Source organism: Caretta caretta, chromosome 1, assembly GCF_965140235.1.
Source record: "Caretta caretta isolate rCarCar2 chromosome 1, rCarCar1.hap1, whole genome shotgun sequence".
NCBI lineage: Eukaryota > Metazoa > Chordata > Testudines > Cheloniidae > Caretta > Caretta caretta.
Genome location: NC_134206.1, coordinates 59,653,644 through 59,678,437, shown reverse-complemented (window position 1 = coordinate 59,678,437; position 24,794 = coordinate 59,653,644). Strand labels below are relative to the sequence as shown.

Genomic DNA, 24,794 nt, shown 5'->3' with positions numbered 1-24,794 from the left:
ATTTGGTCAGCCATTGAGAGACATTCAAAACTGCTCTTTGACTTCTCAGTCATCGTCCTTCAATGCAACATCAAGCATCTTCCTTGGGCAGAGTAGCTGTCTGGAATCAGTCATAATAGATCCACACTGGACAAGGTTATACACATGATCCTGGATCCATTGACATTGTCAGTGCTATGCCCCAGCTTTTAAACAGCCCATTGGAAGGACCCCTTTTGTGTGGCAAACCACTAAGGCAGGTCCCACTTTTCCTAAAGAGGAGGCCATGTGGCCTCCACACCTCTGAGACTGAGCCTCTGTACTTCAGCACTCCTGTCTCACACCATGAGCTCTACCCCATAAGTCCAACTGAGATAGATTCCGGGTCAGAGACTTTTACAGTCTTCAGGGACCAATGCACCTCAGCAAGTATTTGCAGTGACATCAGGCAGGCATCTCTCTTGGTCAGTTCCAGAGGAGAGCTGCCGAGTCTGTCCAAAAGCTAACTCTTACCCCTACCACCTGATACCTCTTAGTCCAGTGTTAGTCCAGTCCAACTCCAGCAGACCCATGCTGAGTTCACATGTTCCACCTGTTGGAGATTCCCATGGCTAGGTGTCAATTATTAAGTCCTTGGGTCTCCCCTTGTCTCTTCCATAGATATGGGATGATTCCAGCAAGTCGTTTAATGACCTATTCATCCCACCCCAGACAGTTATGTGGCACAAACCTCAGGTCCCCTTCTCTCCCACAAGTGCAGCTTTTTAACCCTTTTTCACCCACTGGATAGCAATGCAAAGTACAAAGGGGAACCGAGGCATGCATAGGAATAATAAAAATATTACACACAATTCCCACTTTGTCACACATGTTGAGCATATATCACAAAATGGAAGTTACAATACAAAATGGACTTCCCAGGTTGGTGCAGACCCATCCCATTATATCATGGAGTGTGTTACCACTATCTCCTGCTGACAGTAGAGTTCTCCGTAAAGCCACTGACTACGTTCTGCCATCTGTGCTCACTCCTTACCTCTGAAGTCAATGGGAGTTTTCTCTAAAGAAGAACTGAAGAATTAATTTGGTCTTTAGTAAATATATAATGTCCGTTGTGTATTTGAGTTATATAGTAATAAACAGTTGTCATTTTCCTAATTGGCCTCTGAACTCTAAAACAATCCCAAATACAACAATGCCACCAGCTAGCAAGTCTTAAAAAACCTGTGTGACTGTAGTTTAATTATTGACCCACCTGGGAAAAACTGGGGCAGACACAAGAAACTTCATGATATGACAGCTCCCTGCATTGTAAATTTCACAGTTGCATATGACCTGGTTTTAGATTAACAGTGGTATAAAGTCACGTTCCCCTGACATGAAACCTTTAGCAGTGTTTAAGGACTGCCTAAACACACACACTCTGTCTATAGGACTTTTCAATTAGTCTCCAGAATTTGGTCCTAATGAGTTAATGTACAATTCATTTGGATAATTTAATGCCCTTAACTCATTATAACCAATATCAGCAGGGGTTAGAGTAAGGACATGTTCTAAAGCCAGTCAGAAAACACTACCTCTTCCCACCACCTCCATTTCTGGTAAAATGAGGATTCACCAGGCAGGGAAATGTGAAATGGGAGCAGCCAGAGGAGTTGGTGCTTGGCTGGGAAGTTATTTGGGTTCCCAGTCTTCCTACCAGTAAAAGCCATCTCCTTGGGCTTGTCTACCCAGCAAGTTAGTGTATGACAACCCAGGGTGTGAATTTACAGCAGGCTAGCTTGATGTGAACTCACTCACCATGTGGACTCTGGTACACGGCACTGAAAGTTCTGTAGTGCATTTTGATATACTCCTGTTTCAAGCAGGATTACATCAAAGTGCACTACAGAACTTTCAGCATGCTGTAGGACAGCCCACATGGTGAGTTAGTGCTCAAAAAGCTAGTGTGCTGTAGATTCGCACCCTGGCTTGTCATATACTAACTCACCATGTACACTGGTCCTTCTTCTCTCTTCTGGTGAAGAAGCATCAGTAACTATCTCCCTCTTCTACAGGAAGATTTCTCCCTTCCCTGTAGGGAGAGAGGTGAAGAAGCTGGAGTACATGAGGATGAGTGAATTTAGGAGCTGTTCAGCGGAGAATACTGGAGCAGAGGGGAGTGAATGAGAAGGGTGGAAGCAGATGGAAGGGAGGAAACACTGAGAGAAGGGGGAAAAAGAAGTGAGTGCTTTAGACATTGAAAGGGGTACAAAGGTTAATCCACAGGAAAAAATAACAAAAAAAGAAAAAGCAGACATGCAAGGAGAATAGTCGGGTAACTTTAAGAGGAAGACCAGAAAAAATTGTCCCCGTTCTCTGTTTCCATGGTGCATCCCATGACCAGAAGATGATGCCATACTGTTTTGTCATATGACTTTATAACCCATTACCAAAACTTCACTTCTCATCTTAATGTACAAATTCTGGGCTTGCAGGAAGAGTTTAAGTACATGACTTACTAGTTTGGAATGCGACTTTATTGTCTCCCCGTCTCAGTGATTAATCAGGGGGTAAAGGGGGGGGAGCCCAGGCCCACCCTCTACTCCAGGCTCCAGCCCAGGGACCCTAATAGTATCAGCTATGGTAGCTGATCTTTTAGAAACATGACATGTACAATTCCCTGGGCTACTTCCCCCACAGCAGCCCTCACTTCCTCAAGCTCCACTTCACCCTTACCTCAGGGCCTCCTTCCTTGTGCCTGATATGGTGTGTACTACTCAGCCTCTCCAACAGCACCACTTCCTTCCACAGCTCCTGACATCCACACCCACCTGACTGACTGGGAGGCTTTTAACTAGTTTCAGCCAGCCCCTGATTGGCTTTAGGTGTCCCAATCAACCTAGCCTTCTCCCTGCCTTCTGGAAAGTTCTTAATTGGCCCCAGGTGTCTTAATTGACCTGGAGCAGCTTCCATTTCACTTAACCTGGTACCAGGGATTTGTTTAGCCTGGAGCTAATATATCTATCTCCCACTACTTTTCTATAGCCAGCTGGCCTTGCCCCGTCATAGTATACACGTGTATATATAACTGTTCACTCATCTATTTCTCTTGTTCATTAAATCTGGGAATTCTTGGACATTTCCTTTTTTTGATATTTCTGGCTGTGCTTTAATGTTAGCTCATTTTCTTCTTTTACAGGATCACTTATATGATGTCTCCTTTCCCATCAGTTTCTAACATGAGTTAAAGATCTCTAGAAATGGCTTGCAGTTGGCTGAACATGATGCATAGTAGTCTAAGTGGGAGTAAACTGTCCTTGTGCAAAATAACAGCAATCACTTCTGGTTAGGACAGTTAAAATGCTAGGAAAAGCTCTGAACCAGGATCGTTGTTGCAGACTTTGAGCAATGCCTGAAGTTGTGGGATCTGCAACATGACACAGATGCAGTGTTTCCCTTCCCCGCCACATCTGAGTCATTTTTGCATGAGGAGGTGATTGGTTGCTCTAGAAGATGAGAAAGAGCTGTACAAGAAAATCTACACCTCATTATCATCAGAGTGTGAAGAAATGCATATTATTGGAGACTCCAATATTGTTCTAGCCATGCCCTTCATAACAAGGATGAAGTGAGAAGGGGGAAGATATTCCTAGGTAGAACACAAGTTTTATATGTGTACAAGGAAAAAATACCTATCACAATTTCTGTGGCTATCTCTAGGCTAGAATTTGTGACTCTTCTAACGCAAATTTAGTGTATTGCGAATTAACTCCCATTAACATTTGCCTTTGGAAGTTCTAATCTAGATATTCCGTGACTCTAAGAGCACCCCAGTGCCAGAGGGCAAGGGGTTCACTGGTATCAGGTAGTGAGTTGCAGCTGGCCTGACTAGTGTACCCCAATTCATGTATGTCATTATCTGTATTTAATAGGTCTCATCTAAGGTATCATTGGAAAATCAATAACACATTGATCATTAATATTCTTGCACGCTGTATGTATGGTAAACACTCAACGGACTGTACAAATGTGAAGAAAGTATGGGATTAAATTGTGTTTTGAAGCAGACACGTCTGAGGAGTGGGTAAACAGGGTTTTTTTTCCCCAGAGAAAGGAAAGGCCGATGCCTCCATCCAAGTGCAATCGAGGACAACAGGCTATCACAGTCAAGTGGCCATTTATTGGCATAATGGAGGCTGAAGGGACAGATCAATTTGCATAGTAGAAAGCACCATCAGGGAAAAAAGAAAGTAGCATGGAACCTTCTCCATCAGACTCCCTGGCACATTTCCTCATAGTGGGAGCACTGGACTCCAAGAAGGATGCATTTCAAAAGTTCACTGGACTATAAAAGAGGAGCAAAGAATTCCAAGTTATCTTTTGCCTCAGAAGACAAAGGAAGTGAGGACTTTGGACTTTGTGGGAGATCCTAACCAAAGGGGTGGCCAGCTGGTAGGAGGTGTGTTAAGAATCTTACCTTAAACCAAGACTGTAGTTTTTGTTAAGGCTTAGTCACTTGAAAGTGTTTTTCACTTTTATTTGCTTCTAACCATTTCTGATTTTATCCTTCACAGTTGAACTCACTTAAAATCCCCTCTTTCTGTTAATAAACTTGTTTTACTTTTAATCTAAACCAACTCCGTGCTGTGATTGTTAATTAAAGTTAAAGCAACAAACTGCTGTGTTTTTGTCTCTTTGAAGGAGCAGTGGACCTTATTACTTTTCTAAGTGTTTCAGCAGAGGGCTGGACACTCCAGGGCAGATAGTTTTGAGAAAATTCAGGACTGGAGGTGTGTTGGGGGGTCACTTTACTAGCAGTAACCAAGGTTGGTGGAGACTGGAGTGTGGCTGTAGTGTAACAAGCAGGCTGCTGGAGTCTGAGGTGCTGAACCAGGGCTGCTTATTGCAGACACTTGTAGCTGTCTGGGAGTGTCCAGACAGGGATCTACAGCAGCAGAGCATTTTAAGGCACTCAGGGTCACGGGACAAGTGGTGAAACAACCTCTCACCGGTCTGGGTTGCCCCCCCCCCCAAAATGTGACACACTCCGTAAACATTTGCATTTTAACCTCAGGACTCGGCTACAAATGTTTGTGTTGTAGAATAAACATTTGTGGAATATCTAGTTTAGCATTCCCAAAATGTGTATTACCAGGCAATCAATTAATTCAAGTTAAAAGGGGAGCAAAAAATCTAATTTAGAAAGACCCTTTAGGAGAAGCTGTCATCCAGCAAAACACTTATCAATATGCCTAACTTTAAGCACATACGAAGTCCCTTTGAAATCAAAGGACTTAAGGTTATGAGCTTAAATGTTTTGCTAGATGGGGGTCAGAGTGCACATTTCTCATTCAAAGTCAAATTGCCATTTCTTATCAACAAACCTTTGGTAGGTGAGCCAGATGGACAGGAAAACAGTGAAGCTCACTTCACAGAATTGTGTTGTATTAAATTAAGCATGGAGCTGTCTAGATGTTAAAAAGTCCCCTTTTTATTGCTCCACCATTTTGGAGTTCAGGTGTTTTGCAAAATGAGTTAGAGCCAGGGGGAGCTTGGGGCAAAAAGAAATGCAGGAATGACCCCCTTAAAAGGTGGTACTCAGCACGGTATTTTTTTCAACCCACTGCATCAAAGAATCCCAAATGACAACAACGTGCACGGGTGTTTTAACTGGATAGTGGTTAAACAGAACGACTGTGAAGAGGAGTTGCAGTTGGGTGTTCAGTTTTATTTGCTATTGTAAATTGTTAGATTGGCAGTATACAATTTGGTTTTGACTCAAAATATTGTCTAAGGGCAGACTTCTGTTTTGACCAGTTGTGTCTCTTCCCTGTGGTCTCAGAGCCAGAACATTCCGGGTAAACAGTATGATGTTACTTTAGTCAAAGCACAGTGTTCCTCCTGCTGCTGGCAGTCTGTGCCCCTCACTGAAAGGAAAATTGACAGTGTCATCTGTAAGGGGTGTATTTCTCTGCATGCTATAATATTCCTTCATGAAAGGCTTGGAGGAGAACTAATTAGAAATATAGTGAGAACAAAATGACATCATTTTATCTCATGAAGAATATTCCAAGTCCAAGCATTCACAGGCTCAGCACTAGGCTTCGATTTTGGATGTGGGTTATTTAAGGTGACAGAGCAAATCTGGTTCAATGTTCCAGTGACTTTTATTCTTTGTAGAATCAAGATGTTAATGAATGCGGGACTTTTTTCCTATTTGCAAATGCTATGGAAGCTGTAAATAATATCTACTTGGCCCTTTACTGATGCATAAGTATTTATAGAGCGACAAGGACATCTGACAAGAGCCGGGAATCCTTAGGAAATGTTGTGGTCTGACAGCCAGAAGATCCCGTTCCTATGACTGGCAGGTAAATTAGCTTTTGTCTCTGTTGAGATTGTTTTAAACTTCTCAGTTCTGTCTGTTATCTTTTGCTTAGCAAGTTCATATATCTCGCTCAGCACCCTGGCGGTCAGAAGTTCAGAGGGTGTCAGGCAGCAGCTTCCATTAAATAACTCTTCCCAACACAAAATAAACTGCTGCACAGCACACACCAGCAAACATGACGATTAACTATTTGTGACCACTGAAATCTATCCACACCTATGTGCCACAGATTCTGTGAAATGAACAAAAAATGGTCCCTTGTTTTGTCATCTTTAGCTACTATTTATTTGTAGTGTTGATAGTGAAACAAATGAAATGTTTTCTAGACCCGTGGTTCCCAAACTTTTTAGTACTGTGGCTTCCTTACAGATATTTTAAAACTTGGTGGCTCCCGTCCATCAAATACCTTTTTATTTTATTTTTTTTAAACCAACCCAGTACCTAGATAAGAGTTCAGGACATAGATTCAAGAGGGACACTGGAGTTTGGATGGTTTTGAGATTGTATTCAGTTACATATAGTTTGTTTAATTATATACTATGATCTAATCTGTTTTTTTAAATATATAATTTGAAAATATGGGGTTTGGGTGTGTTCAGACACAGCCTAAGATTTTAGTAAGAAGAATGGGCCTGGTTTGAACGGCATAGTTGCATAGCATTTGGCTGATAGTGCCAGCCATAAGTCATTTTCAAAGTTTAAATGATTTGTACGTTTAATTAAGAACATAAGCGGGCCATACTGGGTCAGACCAATCCAGCCCACTATCCTGTCCTCTGATAGTGGCCAATGCCATGTGCTTCAGAAAGAATGACAAAATAGGCAATCATCAAAAGATCCATCCCCTGTCATCCACTCCCAGCTTCAGGCATTCAGAGGCTAGATATACCCAGAACATGAGGTAGGATCCCTGACCATCTTGGCTAATAGCCATTGATGAACCTATCCTCCATGAACTAATCTAACTCTGTTTTGAACCCCATTATAGTTTTGGCCTTCACAACATCCCCTGGCAATGAGTTCCACAGGTTGACTGTGTGTTGTGTGAAGAAATACTTTCTTTTGTTTATGTTAAACCTGCTGCCTATTAATTTCATTGTGTGACCCCTGGTTCTTGTTTTATGGGAAGGAGTAAATAACACTTTGATATGGAGAAAGTGAATAAGAGGTATGATTTTATAGGCCTCTATCATATCCCCTTTTAGTTTTGTCTTTTCCAAGTGGAAAAGACCCAATTTTTTTAAATCGCTCTTCATACAGAAGCTGTTCTATACCCTTAATTTTTGTTGCTCTTCTCTGTACTGTTTCCAGTTTTAATATCTCTTTTTTTGAAGTGGGGTGACCATAACTACTTGCAATATTCAACGTATGGGTGTACCATGCATTTATATAGTAGCATTATGATATTTTCTGTCCTATTAGCTACCCCTTTCCTAATGCTTCTTAAGATTGGTAGCTTTTTTGACTACTACTGCACACTTAATGGATGTTTTCAGAGAACTATCTACAATGATTCCAAGATCTCTTTCTTAAGTGCTAATGGCTAATTTAGATTCCATCATTTTGTATGTATAGTTGGGATTGTTTTCCATTGTGCATTACTTTGCATGTATTAACATTATCTGTGGTTTCCACAGAAATCATTGCTGAATACCTGGTCAGAGAGATAACTGGAAGTGAATGGAAGCAGCACCTTCATAGTTCATCACTGAGTTCTTTGTCCTGCACTTGAAAAGAAATCCAAAATTCCTGGTTTGTTAGATTTGAACATTTAAGACATTTTGAATCTGATAGCTGGAAATTCATGTTTAAACTCCAGGAAAATATTCATCAGAATGGGAAGACAATTCAGACAAATAAGTTAATATTTGGTCTTTAATAGCATTTTGATCACTTTCACTCTGTGCTTTTAAAAAAATCTAATAACTGGAAACATCTCTTTACTCCCTTTTCAATGAGGCATCTCCAAAGACAAAGCTTCTACATGAATTTCTGATTTTCTCTTTCAGATATAGTATATTGGTATTCCAACCTTGAAGTGCTAGGTTCAGTGCACTCAATTTGCCAAATATATCCACCTAGCAAGCTAATGTAGTCTAGAAGTCCACATTACACATGGAATATGCAAGGTCTGTTTTCCTAAGGAGGAAAATTCTGATTTTTGTCATGCAATTCAAAGACCTGTTGTAACACTTTCCCATGTGAAAATCACCTGACTTCACCATGAAACAGAGCCCGTCTCTTCACACAGCATACAATAATTTGTGTTCATTGCCCAGGATTTTATAAAATTAACAATTTTAATAACAATGTTGAGGGCCTCATGTCCTTCGGGATGCAACTTCTTTGATGCCAAAGCTTGGTGATAAATCATGCAATGTGTCCAAATTGCTGCTGGTGCCACTTTCTATACATGTGCTACAACTCCACTCTTCCTTTTGCTCTGGCTGCTGCCCCATCTGTGCATAGCCACCCACACATACCCCCCTTAAGACCTTCACCCACTATGAATTTATTGAGGATCTTGAATATTTCCTCACTGGTTGTTTGGGTTGGGATTTCTTTGCAAAATAAAAGTTTGGTCTGCTTTGAGAAATCTCATATAACATAGAAGCTGATAGTATGCCTGTGGATTCATCAAGCTGCAGTGCAAAATACCGACTCTTAACTTGTTCTACCAACTGGTCCTGGGCATTTTCTGCAAGGTCATCAGTGCATAGAGGAATAGTATTGTTTGACATAAGAATGGGTTTCAGTGCCATGGCTGCTTGTTCCCCAGTCCTAATTCTACACATCTATGGCTGCTGGAAATAGAAGGGTCTCACCCAAGGTGTGTGCTTGTTTGCATTTTGTAGTTCACATGGCAACAATATATGGTGCTTCTAAGGCTTTTTGAGGAACAGTTGCTTCTTTAGACATGGCTTTTTTTTCTGCTTAAATTCTCCTTGTTTCTGAAGGGAAAAAAATCACAGATCTTGTTTACGAACTCAGGGGGCTTGGTTTCTAAATGTCTCTGTAGTTTCAATGGCCTCAGTCTTACATTTACTAATACTTGAAAACAAATGACACATTTTGGCTGTGGACTTCCTCCGGTAATATTGAGACATGAAAATGCAAACATAATGTGACTATCATTGCATTAACTACTTTTCTTCCTTTTCTGATTTAATGTTATTAAAATTGCCATCTTCAGCTGAACCTTTGCTACATGTAGGCTTAGCACTTGCTAAAAATTCCATTATATAGACAAGATGTACCTATCTCTCCCTCAGCGCCTTTCCTGTCTGCCACCGCTGCTGCTGGCACTGAGAGCCTATTTGCCCTCCAGTAGGGGGCTTTCAGCCAAGAAATGTCCTGCTGAATGCTTCCCCCAGTGGGAAGTCTCTGTGCAGAAGGCCCCCTGCAGGTGTGGGGGGCACATAGAGGCTTCCAGCCCTGGCAGCTGTAGAAGCATAGATTCATAGATAAGATGCAGGTGATTGTTAAGCTAGTGTAATAGTCTCTTAATTAGAAAAACCAACAGGCATATCAATTTAAAAAATAGTTCCCAAACATTCGTGGCTCCCCCATGCATCCTTGGCTCACAGTTTGGGATGCACTGTTCTAGCAAAAGAAGTGGAAAATGGCCAACAAATGATTGAAATGATTTTGTGCTCTCTGTGTTGCTTTGCCATTTAAAGATGAAGCTCACACGCTGTTTGTATTGTGCTGTTAATGACACTGACAGACTGCACAGCTACTCTGGGTTGCATTTCCTCTGAAGCAGAGCCTTGCATGAGCCAGGAAGAAAGAGTAGCAGCATATATCCTTGCAAAAGCTGAGAAGCCTGCTTCTCTAGCCACTTCCCCCCTCCTTTTGATGGATGCTGTGCCTCTTTTTGAAGCAACATTTCAGCCTCCGCCCTGAAAATGAGTAGTTCCCTACTCCGCAGTACTTTAAATTCTCCAGACTAAAGGCAGTCCCAGGACTGAGTACACACTCATCACGCACATTGACATTTTGAGTTGCTAATGGAGCATTTCCAGCATTTTCTACATAAGCCATTCTTAAATTGCTCTCTTTTGCATATTGTTATGTTTTCCGTGCATAAAAGTGCGACCATTTACTTTCAGTCTGACTGGCTTTAATTTGTAAATTAATAACAGAAAACCAAAGTAAAACCTCCATGAGAGCACAGTGGGTGCCTCCTCTATAACAAGGCTGCATCTGAATTCAGCGCGAAATGGCAATTGGGTCTTAATACAGTGGACTTGTAGATATTTAAAGGTGCACGACTGGAAAAAAAATCATAACCAGTATATAGCTGCATACAGCAAATTTAAGAAAAGCTGTCCATAAAATGTTGTGGATGGCAAGCATTTTAGGATGATAATATTCTAGTGCTCACAGGTTGGCCTATATGAGGAAATTAACACTAAAACCCCATGTGAAACAGCGACAGACCCCGGTCATCGTCGGGTGGGATGGAACCTGGGACCTCTGAAGTTAAATGCACGAGCCTCTACTGCATGAGCTAAAAGCCACAGTGGCCTTAGCTAAGGCTGGAGCAGCCTCATTAATCTCTCTCTAAGTGGTCTCATGCCACTAGATGGGACAGAACACCACAGCCAGGAGGTGTGTGAGTTACATACTTCCACTAGCTGAGGAAGTGGGTCCCAAGCTTTGGAGACTTCCCAGATGAAATTCCAGAGAAGTCCCCACTTGTAACACGAACAGACCCCATCATCGGCGGGTGGGATGGAACCTGGGACCTCTGGAGCAAAATGCATGAGCCTCTACTGCATGAGCTAAAAACCACCTGGCTGTTAGCTAAGGCTGTAGCAGATTCATTAATCTCTCTCCAAGTGGTCTTGGTACCACTAGATAGGACAGAACACCACACCCAGGAGGTGTGTGGGTAACACATGCTTCATTGTTTCTGACAAACTTAAGGCTGACTTTGTAGGCACAAACAATGCAAGTGACTGCCTGGAGCACTGCCCTTTTGGATGCTCAATTGTCTTCCATTGGTTTAACACCTCATGGGTTGGGCAGCTTTTTCCATTCTGACAATGGGACTAACAGAGGAGGAAATGTCTTACCACCACTCCTCCTCCTCCTCCAGCTGTGGAAATCAAGGAGGAGGAATCTCAGTCCAATTTCATAGTCTTCTTTAGCAACTTGGGGTCCCACAGCCAAAAGACCAGCTATGAAAAACTGAACTGTCAAATGCAGTGAAAGAGGCATTTAGTCAGTTGCTTCAGGAATAACATGTTTTGGCTAATTTCACTGATAAGCTCTGGCAGCATTGTGCTTCTCCAGCAATTCAGAGAAGCCAGAAATCCAGGTTAAGTGGCTGGTTAAACTGGATTTACAGCTGCTTTGTGTAACTGGAGGGGTGCAAAACAGTCAGCAGGTACTGGTAAATTTAGCTCTCTCATTTTAGGTCATTTTCTATAATTAACATAATTTAGTTCCGTGGAAGCTTGCTGTAAGGTGGTGGAATGACATAACAGAAGACCAAACAGACCGTTGCAGTCAGGAAGGCCTTTTCTATGCAAGGTAAAATCAGCAGACCTCAAAAGTAAAAAACTTCCCAGCTTGGGATTCGTCCCAGTGGTAAGACACTGGGGGTGAGTCTCTGCCTTCCCAAAGGCATTCTCTCCCACCATCTCTTCAGCAGCTTTTATAGCCCTTCCCCTTGGAGCCCCCCTACAAACGGAGAGGGAAGCTGAGTTGACATTTAACTCCTTGTTTGCCAAGGATAAGGTTGTACCTCAGTATTCTGTCACACTAATCTATCAACGTGGACCTCTCATCCAGACTTTGGCAAAATAGAGTTTTATTACAGGAAATGTGTACTCTCTATTTTGGGATAGGCTCTCCATCATATGTAGAGAGGCAGACTGTATGATAGGTTTTGCCACATGGAGATCATTAATCCTTTACATTTCATTCGGAGAGATTATAAAAACAGTAACCTTTACCTAGTTAAGCAGGGCTTCAGTTTTAAGAAGATTTTTAAACAGCTTAGGTGACTTTTAAATCAGGAGGTAGCATATGAAAAATTATTGCAGAATGCAATTCCATGCTCAGCTGTATACTTCTCAAGAAGTTTAGATGTGGAGAGTAGGTTCATCTCAACTGCTTTATCTACTCTATGCTGTAAAACTACCTATTCCTATATGTAGCAAACCCACATATCATCTGAGAGGGCTTAATGGATCAGGTTTGGTGTACCAATGATTCATTTTAAAATATGGACCCTATATCATTTATGAATCTTCTCAAGGAATCTGCATTCCCTTTGTGACTACACTGTAAAGTAAAAGGAAGATTCTCTTTTACTTAGGATCTTTTTTATGGATGAAAAAACAGTGGGGTAAATCCTGACTAGGAAGCCATTGCCTTAATCAGAGCCTGATCCGCAAAGCGCTTTGGCACATGCTTAACTTTGATTACTTCAATGGGACTACGCAGATGCATTAGGTTAAACACAGTGTTAACTGCTTTGCTGGATCAGAACCCCAGTGCACATCTTGTAATGTGTATGGTTCTCTACACAATTTTTGTACAACCTTTGATCCTTATGCACAGCATCTTCTAGAACTGTTGACTCCTTTGTGTGTTTCTAGCAGAATCAATGCAAATACATTGTTATAGTAAACCAGGGTTATTCAGCCTACATTGCAGATTAAGTATGACACAGGGTAACAGAGAAAAAATCCAGGCATATATTTTTATGTGGGCCATGTAACTCGGCTGCTAAATTAGCTTCATAGATAACTAATCCATCACCTAAACTGCACTTAGGGAAGGCCAACTTATGGTTGAAAAGAAAATGTATAATAGACGGCCACTCTTTAAATTATTCCAGGACGTACCTTAGTGAGAACAGAACTTAAATAAAAAGTCTCAGTCAACAAGATATAGTGGAACATCATGCCAATCTTTAAGTATTGAATGAAAAAAATACTCCAACATATATGTGAGATTGTATGATATTAGATTATATTATTTCTCAAATAACACATATGATCATATAATTAAAGTAAGTCAGATCCACCCGCTGAGGATCTGGGACACAGTATCCACAAAATGGACGTTATCCTAAATACCTTTGTGGATCTGGACCCTAGTGCTTATGCACCAAGGACAAGAGTTAAGTGGTGGGTGCATACAATCTTAACTATCATTTCCTGATGTTTAGGTGGGTACCTGTGTAAACTTTGCTCTTAATTAGAACATAAAACTGGCCATACTGGGTCAGACCAAAGGTTCATCTAGCCCAGTATCCTGTCAGTGGCCAATGCCAGGTGCCCCACAGGGAATGAACAAAACAGGTAATCATCAAGTGATCCATTCCCACTTTCTAGCAAACAGAGGCTAGGGATACCACCCCTGTCCATCCTGGCTAAGAGCCATTGGTGGACCTATTCTCCATAAACTTATCTAGTTCTTTTTTGGACCCTGTTATGGTCTTGGTCTTCACAACATCCTCTGGCAAGGAGTTCCACAGGTTGACTGTGCGTTGTGTGAAAAATACTTCCTTTTGTTTTAAACCTGCTGCCTACTAATTTCATTTGTTGACGCCTAGTTCTTGTGTTATGAGAAGGAGTAACTAACACATCCTTATTTACTTTCTCCACACCAGTCATAATTTTATAGACCTTTATCGTATCCCCCTTAGTCATCTCTTTTCCAAGCTGAAAAGTCCCAGTCTGATAATGTCATTATTTGTGTGGCATTATAAGAATTTGAGTAAACTGTTCACTAGAGAGGCATTTAACTGCAAATCTATAGTTACCTGATTCCAACGCCACCACAGTGGTGAGCAATTCCTATGTAAATCCTTTACAATGAAAATTGATGGTAATTCTGTGAGTATGATGCTAAAATATGAGATTAAAAGACAAGATCAAAGCCACTCTAATTTATGTTAATTTCATGTTAGTCTTGATATCTCAAGAAGGCTATTTCTCACATTAAAAAATTTGGCATGTCTGTAAGCAATTATTTCCGGTAGGGAAAAAAGGCTCATAAAGACTGAAAGTCACCAAGGAATCCTGAGGAGACACAGAGGAAATCACACAAAAAATCTTACAGTGGGTATGAAATTAATCCATATCATCTCAGTAGTTTCATGTCAGTCAAAGGAGGTCTCACTACAGTTCGGTGCTAAAAGAAAAATATAACAGTAACTTTTCAGATTATGCCACCTTTAAAGACTATAAAAATTAAGTATTCTAAGAATCTTCAAATTAATATTTTCTTTGAGGTAAATTAGTACAGTCTGAGGCCATGATTTTCAAAACTGACAAATGGTTTTGCATGACTCAATTTTTGAATACTCAACTTGAGATGCCATAAAAGGGGCTGATTTTCAAAGGGTGTGGACATGGTCCTTTCTGAAAAGAAGGTCCTTTTAAAGAATCTCAAGTTAGTAACCCAAAATCACCTGTCACTTTTGAAAATCTTAGCCTAATTCTTTAGATGGAAACATGTTTGTGTTCTAGTCGTGATAATATTCTCTCCTTCTTAGATACACACTTACCACAGTGATGTGTATGGTGTAAATATGTGGATATGTTTGTAACATATCCTGTTTGTAACATAATCCTTAGGATGTGAACCAGCTAGCGAACAGGGGACCACAAACAGGGGACTTTGAGAGGGAGTTTGTAGGAGTGAGACATAATATAGTCACTATGGTTAGGAAGGGCCACATCGCCAGTGCCCATCGCTGCTCTTGTCTCCTCCACCTGTGCCTGTATCCAGACAGACAACCTAACCGTGGATGCCTCTACCCAGATCCTGGTGTGGATTTGCAGAGACCATGGCCTGCGTTTCCCACTCACAGAAAGCCAGGCTGGAGGGACCATCCATTGTGAAAGGTCCTTGCTGGTGGAATCTTTCAGGAAGCAGGTGGGAGAGCTACAGGAGGAGGTGGCTAAGCTGAGGAGCATCTGTGCCCATGAGGAATTCCTTGAGAGTATTCATAGGGAGAGGTCCAAGACTGAGGAAGCTATCCAGCTACAGAGGACTGCTGTCACACCGCCAGGGATGAGGATATGGCTCTGTCACAGGGAAGACCCTAGCTGCTGATTACTTCTAGCAGCAGGCAGTGCTCCACCCCTACTCCCAATCCACCCACCATGGAGGATTCCATGGAAAACCATTATGCTGCCCTGGTAGTGAGCGATGAGGAATCACCCCCAAAGATGGAGGAGGAGAAGCCAGGTACTCCCAAGGCTGGGAGGATCACAGCCACCACTCCCAGGAGGAAACATAGGGTAGTGGTGGTTGATGACTCTCTTCTGAGGAGGACGAAGGCACCCATCTGTTGCCCTGACATGGCATCCCAGGAGGTATGCTGCCTGCCAGGGGCCCATATTGTTGAGGATCATCCGGCCCTCTGACTACTACCCCATTCTACTCATCCATGTGGGCACTAGTGATACTGAGAGGTATGACCCTTAGGAGATCAGAAGTGACTACATGCTCTGGGAGTAAGGGTGAAGGAGTTGGGAGCGCAGGTGGTGTTCTCTTTGATCCTTCTGTTCAAGGATAGGGGCCCAGGCAGAGACAGATGCATCCTGGAGGTGAATGACTGGCTGCGAGGATGGTGTTGCCAGGAGGGATTCGGTTTCCTTGATCCAGGGATGCTGTTCCAGGAAGAAGGACTGCTAAACAGAGATGGGGTCCCACTACTGAGGAAGGGGAAGAGCAAGTTCAGATATAGATTGGCTAACCTAGTGAGGAGGGCTTTAAATTAGGTTCAAATGGGGCACATGACCAAAGCCCACAGGTAAGTGAAAAACATGGAGACCTGGGAGAAAGGTTGGAATTTGGGGGGAGCATGGGCTGTTATAGCAGGGATAAGGGAAAGACAAGACAGAGCTGGAGGGGGAAATCAAATCAGTATCTTAGATATCTGTATACTAATGCAAGAAGTATGGGGAATAAGCAGTAAGTACTCAAAATGCTAGTAAATAAACACAACTATGACATAGTTGGCATCACAGAGACTTGGTGGGTTAATATGCATGACTGGAATATTGGTAAGGAAGGGTACAGCTTGCTCAGGAAGGACAGGCAGGGGAAAGGGGAGGTGTTGCCTTATGTATTAAAAATGTATACACTTGGACTGAGCTTGAGATGGAAATAGGAGATAGACTTGTTGAAGGTCTCTGGGTAAGGATAAAAGAGGTAAAAAACAAAGGTGATTTCATGGTAGGGGTCTACTACAGACAACCTAACCAGGAAGAAGAGGTGGATGAGGCTTTTACTAAACAACTAACAAAATCATCCAAAGCGCAGGACTTGGTGGTGGTGGGGGACTTCAACCACTCAGACATCTGTTGGGAAAATAAAACAGCAGGGCACAGATTATCCAACAAGTTCTTGGAATGTATTGGAGACAATTTTTTATTTCAAAAGGTGGAGAAAACAACTAGGGAAGAGGCTGTTCTCTAGATTTGATTTTGACAAATAGGGAAGAACTAGCTGAGCATTTGAAAGTGGAAGGCAGCTTGGGTGAAAGTGATCATGAAATGGTAGAATTCATGATTCTAAGGAATGGTAGGATGGAGAACAGCAAAATAAAGACAATGGATTTCAAGAAGGCAGACTTTAGCAAACTCAGGGAGTTGGTAGGTAAGATCCCATGGGAAGCAAGTGTAAGGGAAAAACAAGTTGAAGACAGTTGGCAGTCTTCAAATAATGAAGACATTATTAAGGGTACAAGAGCAAACTATCCCACTGTGTAGGAAAGATAGGAAGTGTGACAAGAGACCACCCTGGCTTAACCTGGAGATCTTCAATAATCTAAAAATCAAAAAAGAGTCCCACAAAAAGTGGAAACTAGGTCAAATTACAAAGGCTGAATATAAACAAATAACACAAGTATGTAGGGACAAAATTACAAAGGCCAAGGCACAAAATGAGCTCAAACTAGCTAGGGACATATAGGGTAAAAAGAAAAAATTCTACAAATACATTAGAAGCAAGAGGAAGACCAAGGACAGGGTAGGTCTGTTACTCAATGAGGAGGGAAAGATGATAATAGAAAACACAGCAATAGCTGAAGTCTTAAATGCCTTTTTTGTTTCAGTTTTCACAATACACACAAAAAAGCTTAGCAGTGATCAGAAGACTAACGTAGTGAATATCAGTGTAAATGGGATAGGATCTGAGGCTAAAATAGGAAAAGAACTGGCTGAAGAGATCTCTAAACCACAAGCAATTACTCAATGAGGGGGGAAAAACAGTAATAGAAAATGTGGAAATGGAAGAGGTGCTTAATGACTTCTTTGTTTCAGTTTTCACCAAGAAGGTGGGTGGCGATTGGACGTTTAACATAGTGAATGGCAGTAAAAATGAGGTAGGATCAGAGGCTAAAATAGGGAAAGAACAAGTTAAAAATTACTTAGACAAGTTAGATGTCTTCAGTTCACCGTGACGTGATGAAATGCATTCTAGAATACTCAAGGAGCTGACTGAGGAGATATCTGAATCATTAGCGATTATCTTTGAAAAGTCATGAAAGATGGGACAGATTCCAGAGGTCTGGAAAAGGGTAAATATAGTGCCAATCTATAAAAAGGGAAATAAGGACAGCCAGGGGAATTACACACCAGTCATCTTAACTTCTGTACCCGGAAAGATAAAGGATCAAATAATTAAGCAATCAATTTGCAAACATCTAGAAGATAATAATGTGATGAGTAACAGTCAGCATGGATTTGTCAAGAACAAATTGTGTCAAACCAACCTGATAACTTTCTTTGACACTGTAACAAGCCTTATGGATAGGGGGAAGTGGTAGACGTGGCATATCTTGACTTTACTGTCTCACATGAGCGTCTCATAAAAAACTAGGGAAATGCAACCTAGATGGAGCTACTATAAGGTAGGTACATAACTCGTTGGAAAACCATTCCCAGAGAGTAATCAGTGGTTCATAGTCATGCTGGAAGGGCATAACGAATGGGCTCCTGCAGGGGTCAGTTCTGGGTCTGGTTCTATTCAATATCTTCAGCAATGATTTAGATAATGGCATAGAGAGTACACTTATAACGTTTGCGGATGATACCAAGGTGAGAGGGGTTGCAAGTGCTTTGGAGGATAGGATTATAATTCAAAATGATCTGGACAAACTGGAGAAATGATCTGAAGTAAATAGGATAAAATTCAATAAGAACAAATGCAAAGTACTCCACTTAGGAAGGAACAATCAGTTGCACACATAGAAAATGGGAAATGACTGCCTAAGAAGGAGTACTGTGGAAAGGGCTCTGGGGGTCATAGTGGACCACAAGCTAAATATGAGTCAACAGTGTAACACTGTAGCAAAAAAAGTGAACATTATTCTGGGATGTATTAGTAGGAGTATTGTAAGAAGACATGTGAAGTAATTCTTCCGCTCTACTCCATGCTGATTAGGCCTCAACTGTAGTATTGTGTCTAGTTCTGGGTGGCACATTTCAGGAAAGATGTGGATAAATTGAAGAAAGTAGAGAGAAGAGCAACAAAAATGATTAAAGGTCTAGAAAACATGACCTATGAGGGCAGATTGAAAAAATTGGGTTTGCTTAGTCTGGAAAAGAAGACTGAGAGGGGACATAACAGTTTTCAAGTACATAAAAGGTTGTTACAAAGAGGAGGGAGAAAAATTGTTCTTCTTATCCTCTGAGGATAGGACAAGAAGCAATGGGCTTAAATCACAGCAAGGGAGGTTTAGGTTGGACATTAGGAAAAACTTCCTAACTGTCAGGGTGGTTAGCACTGGAATAAATTGCCTTGGGAGGCTGTGGAATATCCATCATCGAAGGTTTTTAAGAATAGGTTAGACAAACACCTGCCAGGGATGGTCTAGATAATATTTAGTCCTCCCATGAGTGCAGGGGACTGGACTAGATGTCCTTTTTAGGTCCCTCCAGTCCTATGATTCTATGATTATGAAATCTCCTGGTAAGTAATGTATGTTGCAATATCTAGAACCAGTAGGGCTAAATTAAATTTGCTGCACTACATCCGGACAGAATTTCCTTGGTTTTGTAAGTTTATATTTTAACTAGCAGTGGACCCAGAGCCATGAAGTTTGGATTGATATCTGCATTCCCCCCCAACATTCTGAGCAATTAAGATCCAAGATCTTGGTTCAGGTGAATTTTGAATCTCAACATTTTTATTTTTACAGTTGGCGCTTCAATTCTTAATGTTGCTGGCAATTGGGCATGGTGCATTACATTCATGTCATATAGTATAATGAAATAAGACTGGCAGAGCCTGATGTGAGAATAACCTCATGTCAAGCAGAAAACTCTAAAACAACAACAAAATTTGTCTTTGTCTTAATAAACTGGGAGAACTAACTGTACCTGCAGGTGTTCAGAGTTCAAAAGGAACTTGGTTTTAAAGAAAGCCACCTACTTAATGAGCTCTCAGGTTTCTCCTACTTTTCTACAAGTTCTTTGCAATTAATGAGCACAAATACAGCACACCCAATTAATGACTAATATCCTTCCACTCCTAATGGATACAACAGTAAGAAACTATTCCAGCAAATAGGTTCCAGCAAAACTCTTAACTCCTCGGTAAGTGGATGAGTGAGGAATAACGCTGATTCCTCATCCTGATTTCAGGTTGTGAGGGGAAGGAAGTTTCACACAGATTTTATTTGCTGAAATGAGCCATGTAGACAACATGTAAGAGGTCTTTTTTTTTTTTCCTGTCTGCATGCAGATACATTTGGTCAACAGTTTGCGTTATTTCCAAACTAAACAAACTTAAGCTAGATTGAAATGCTCCTGTTTTATTTTTCTGTCCCTTTTTTTTCTGCTAGGACAAATTACGTGTGTTTCCAGCATATTTTTTTAAGTGGAAGATAAATCAGAATGTTGGCCCTCCTCATTAGCTCTAGAGTAGAGCAAGCCACAGACGTAAGAATGTTCCATTTCATTAAAACCAGAGAAATAACCCGGGGCCAGACAGGTTAAAATCATGGTTCTTTATTACCAATTGTTCTTTCGAATTGTCACATTTGCTATGACATTGGCACTTCCTGGTGACTGATGACTGTTTATGTTGTTGTAGCAATACAGCCCTGAGCAGCCTTTAACAAAAAACGGGTTCCCTTGAATGCAGGTGGTGGAAACTCAGTTTGAATGGAGGAGCAGAGCGGCATAGTGGAAACCTAAATGTACTAAGCACTCTACTAAGCATGGGGAACTGGGAAAGTCACGGGGGGAGTCAAGATGTCCAGGGAAGGGGTGTGTGCTCTGCATGCTGAGTGAGGGGGTAGCAGCAGGCTGAAGGGGGCAGCTGGCTCCAGGCTGGGAAGTAGGGTCCCAGTGGTTTGTGTATCTCTCATTGGGGATAACTACTCCCAGAACTGGCCCAATCACCCCAGTTCCTACCTGCTCCCTGGCCCAATCCTGGGTTTCCCAGCAGCCACTCCTGGAACTCTGGGTCCTGCTCTCCCATTCCCCCCCAGCAGCTACAGAGCTCCACCCGGCCTGAGCATGCACAGTATATAGAAGGTGCAGTGTGTGCATGCAGTTACAGGGAATGTTGATTCCCAGCATGTGTAGCAAAACAACTCTCTTAAGAACAACGCACGGGGGCAGAATCATAGGTCAACCCTTGCACTATTTCTATTCCATGGACACGAGCCCCCACCACCTCCCTAGTTCTCCTGCCCCTGTGGTGAAATAAGGCTTTATCATATCGAGCCAGCTCTTTAGCTGATGGAAACCACTGTAACTTTCATTGAAATCAGTGGAGCTATGCTGATTGCCATCAGTTGAGGATCTGGCCCATTTGTAAGGGGACTGTTGCCCCCTTACTAACGTTCAGTGGGGGTGTTTTAGTTGCTAGCTCCCAGTACTAAAAGGGGGGTCGATGGGAAATCAGGACCCTGAGACTGACAGTCCCCAGGAACAATGGGGAGAGGCCAATACTCCAGGTCAGCCTGAATGACAGGGCGGGCAGGCTAATCAGGGAGTCAGGAGGCCAGGGAGGTCCCATCCTCCATGTGAGCTGGAATTGCCTGGGTCAGACAGAGTGGGGCCGAGCTAAGGAGAAGGCAGAGCTCCAGCCCCAAAGCCAGAGGCACAGCCCAGAGAGAGGAGACTTGCCCTGGGAGAAGAGTTGCAGCAACCAGAGCCAGAGGGGCCAGAAAAGCAGCCCAGTGCTGGGAGCAGAGTCACAGAAGCAGCCTGCAGAGCAGACCTGTCCTGGGAGCAGAGCTGTAGCAACCAGAGGCAGAGGGGCCAAAGAAGCAGCCCAGGGAGCTAGAGGCAGAGCAGCAGAGACAAAGGGTGGAGCTCGGGCTAGAGCAGTCTGGAGCTGGGTGCGGTGAGCAGCTGGGGAGAGCGAGGGGGACCCTGGGCAGCAGGCCCAGCACAGGGAGAAGCCTCAGCCAAGGGGCTCTGCAGGCCAGGCTTGGATTGTAACCCCAACAGGGCGGGGGCGACACTGGGAAGAAGGGTCCTAGCACTTAGAGCCTGAGAGCGTGTGGCCATCACCAGAGCAAGTGTCCAACCCACAGCATCCCTGCAGCACAGCCAGGGCCTGAGAAGAAGGCCTGGGACTTACAAGGAACAGACTGTGAACTGCCCTGACATTCCAGAGACACTGTTTGTGATGTTCCCTGCCACAGAGCGGGTTGATGTTTCCTTTAGCCTTTCCCATTTTTCCTTATTCTTTTTAAAAGTAATTGTTGATTAAATAACTTGCATTTGCTTTAAATTGTATGTAATGGTCAGTGGGTCAGAGAAGTGCCCAGTGCAGAGAGAGTACCCCGAAATGGGGAGACCCTAGCCCCTGTCCTAGGTGACCACAGCAGGGTTTGGGGGTCGAGCCCCCCAGGAATCCTGGGCCCAGCCTTGTTGGGGTTACGAGGACTCTGCCAGACAGGAGAGTGGAAGGGGAGTCCCCAAGGGCAGGGAGGCCACTGGGTAAAGGAAGTGGGAGCGGGGACTCAGATCCTTTCGCTAGCCCACTTCACCGGGGTAGTGCAGAAGCCAGGAAAGTTCCCCACAATAACGGGACTATTCCCCCGCTTACACATTGATTAAGAGACAAAAAAAGTGATTAGGGCTGTTCCCCCAGATAATTACCTCAAGCCTAAGAAACATATCTCAGTAATTCTGAAGCTTAGCACTTGGTACAAAGGTTAGTGATATTATTAACCCTCTATCAGGGAAGCATGAGCAATGGTAATTATAGCAAGGGGAAATTGGGAGGGGAAAATAACTTCTGTTTTAATTGTATGCTTGAATATGGTTTTGATTTTAGCCAAACTGTTTTAGTTAAATTGTCTCAACTGGTGCGATTCACCAACTTTGCTTTAAATGTAATAATGGGGAAAGAGTCATTTATATTTTGCTATTCTCAGTTTTTTGTATTTTCTTGTAACAGGGTTTTCTCTAAATCTATACCCTTAACTGAGTGATTGGTTAATCAATTAGCTGGCTGGCTAACACTGATTTCAGCAGATGAAGAGTCTGCATGGATTCCAACTGAAGATTCCTACAAGCAAGTGGAGGGAAGATGTTGTTTTAGATTCATCAGACTATAGGTTTGGTGATCAAAAACTCTGACTGAGACTTAGGTGAACAAAACCCTAAGCTTCTGAGAACTTCCAGTGTCTTCTCACTGTATTTTTGTGGGGACTGTTTGGATTTTAATTTGTTTTCTTTATTTATGTTTATGTATAACTGCAGAGAATGTCTGGATTATAAAATAGCCGTGTCATGCTGTAAAATTATATTATTTGTTTCTTTATCATAAAATTTTATAAAGTTACTTAATTAAATTCATTTCTTTAGTTCCTTTTGGGATTTTTGAATGAGGGGAGGTTGACCCTGTGTAATCCTTGCTGAAAATCCTTAGAGACTGAACTCTGGGTCTTCAGCTATGGGAGTTGGGTTTTTTTGGTTTTTTTTTTAAGGCACTGGAGACAGGAAGTGAAGTGAACTCCAGCCTACCCAAAGGTTATACTATTACCACCAGATTTGTTTTAACTTCCCTGAGTCTTGACTTGCATGGGGAAGATTCCTAGAATTTGATAACTACAGCTAACTTTTTGTTCTGTAACCATGGGATTTGCTCTTTGGCAGATGGTAAGATCTGTACAATTCATCATCAACACTTCCTTGAATCAAACTTTGGAACACCAAAAACGCTACGTAGCAAAACTGCTGGAGCTTGTTTTGGTGCTGTGCAATAGTGTGTCACCCATACAGGGCTCATTGCTTCAAAAATGCTGAGCACTCTGTCCCCAATTCAGCAAATATTTGCTTAATTTTAAGCTGGTGAATAGTTGTACTGATGTCACAATCTGAGCACGGTGAAGATTTCATGTAAAGTTCATGTCTACTCCAGTGTGTCCTTTCTTTTAACACACCACACTTCACTTCCCTGCACACCTGTGACCGAGGAAAGAGACTCAGATGGGATCTGAGACTTTGAGTTTCTCCAAACGGGGGACCACAGCTCATGCAAACTTGATCACACATGTGGACTCTACGTGTAGAAACTACAGGGCAAAAACCTTATCTGACCTGATGCACACTGCACAAGACCAGAGTTTCCTTAGCAACTCATTTGTAATTCCTTACACATGTGGACATGTTTGATCTTCTGTTTTTTCTGAAAATAATCAAATATACTTACCTGAACTACAAAGTAGGGCCAAGATTTTCAAAAATGGGTGCCTAAAGCTATGCTCCTTAAACCATATAAAGACACCCAAATAGGTGGCCTGATTCTTCTAAAATACTGAGTCCCCATTAACTTCAGTGGGAGCTGCTGGTGCTCATCATCTCTGAAATCAAAATAATGAATATGATGTGTAGATCTAATTGTATCTCTCCGCTCCTCTATGGCCCTTATTCTGCAAACACTATGCATGTAAGTTAAATTCAACAGGATTACTTGCATGTGTGTAAGCAGAGTCAGGATGAGCTCTACCTTGACATCTGGTGGCGAGTTGTGGTGGGTTGTGGAAAAGAACTTCAGGGGCTGATCTCATTTGCATAGGCACACCCACCCCGCCTAGATGGTCACTTTGGCTCTGTAGGAGCCCCAGTTTCTCTGTTATTGGGGCAGGAAGAATAAACTGTTATTATCCTGATTATGTGAATCAAGGACAGTGGAACTGTACTTGGCCTTTTGTTATGATGGAGGGACTTGCCATCAACTAAGTAGCACTCCCTAGGCAAGGGTCATGGGTTCCAAAATGCAGTGAATTGAGAAAGGCTGGGGATAGGGATTAATACCTTGTGGAATGGGCTCTTGATGAGGGCCCTGCATTCCAACTGTATGGTCTCTACTGTGGAATATCAGAGCTAGTTTTGATTCTATTAGGAGTCTAGTTACAAGCTGCTGAGCTGAATTCACTTTGGGCTAATAGTGCACCAGTGCTAAGGCTGCCCTACTACAAGCTGAAATCACTAGA

The 24,794-nt window shown here is 42.3% G+C and overlaps 1 long non-coding RNA gene across 1 annotated transcript; it reads left to right on the top strand.

Annotated features, from left to right (window-relative positions):
- Positions 1 to 6,021: 6,021 nt before the first annotated feature.
- On the top strand, positions 6,022 to 23,140 carry LOC142069533 (uncharacterized). The gene is made up of 2 exons (XR_012665407.1): positions 6,022 to 6,332; positions 22,754 to 23,140. It is a non-coding gene; the product is annotated as an uncharacterized LOC142069533 (long non-coding RNA).
- Positions 23,141 to 24,794: the final 1,654 nt, after the last annotated feature.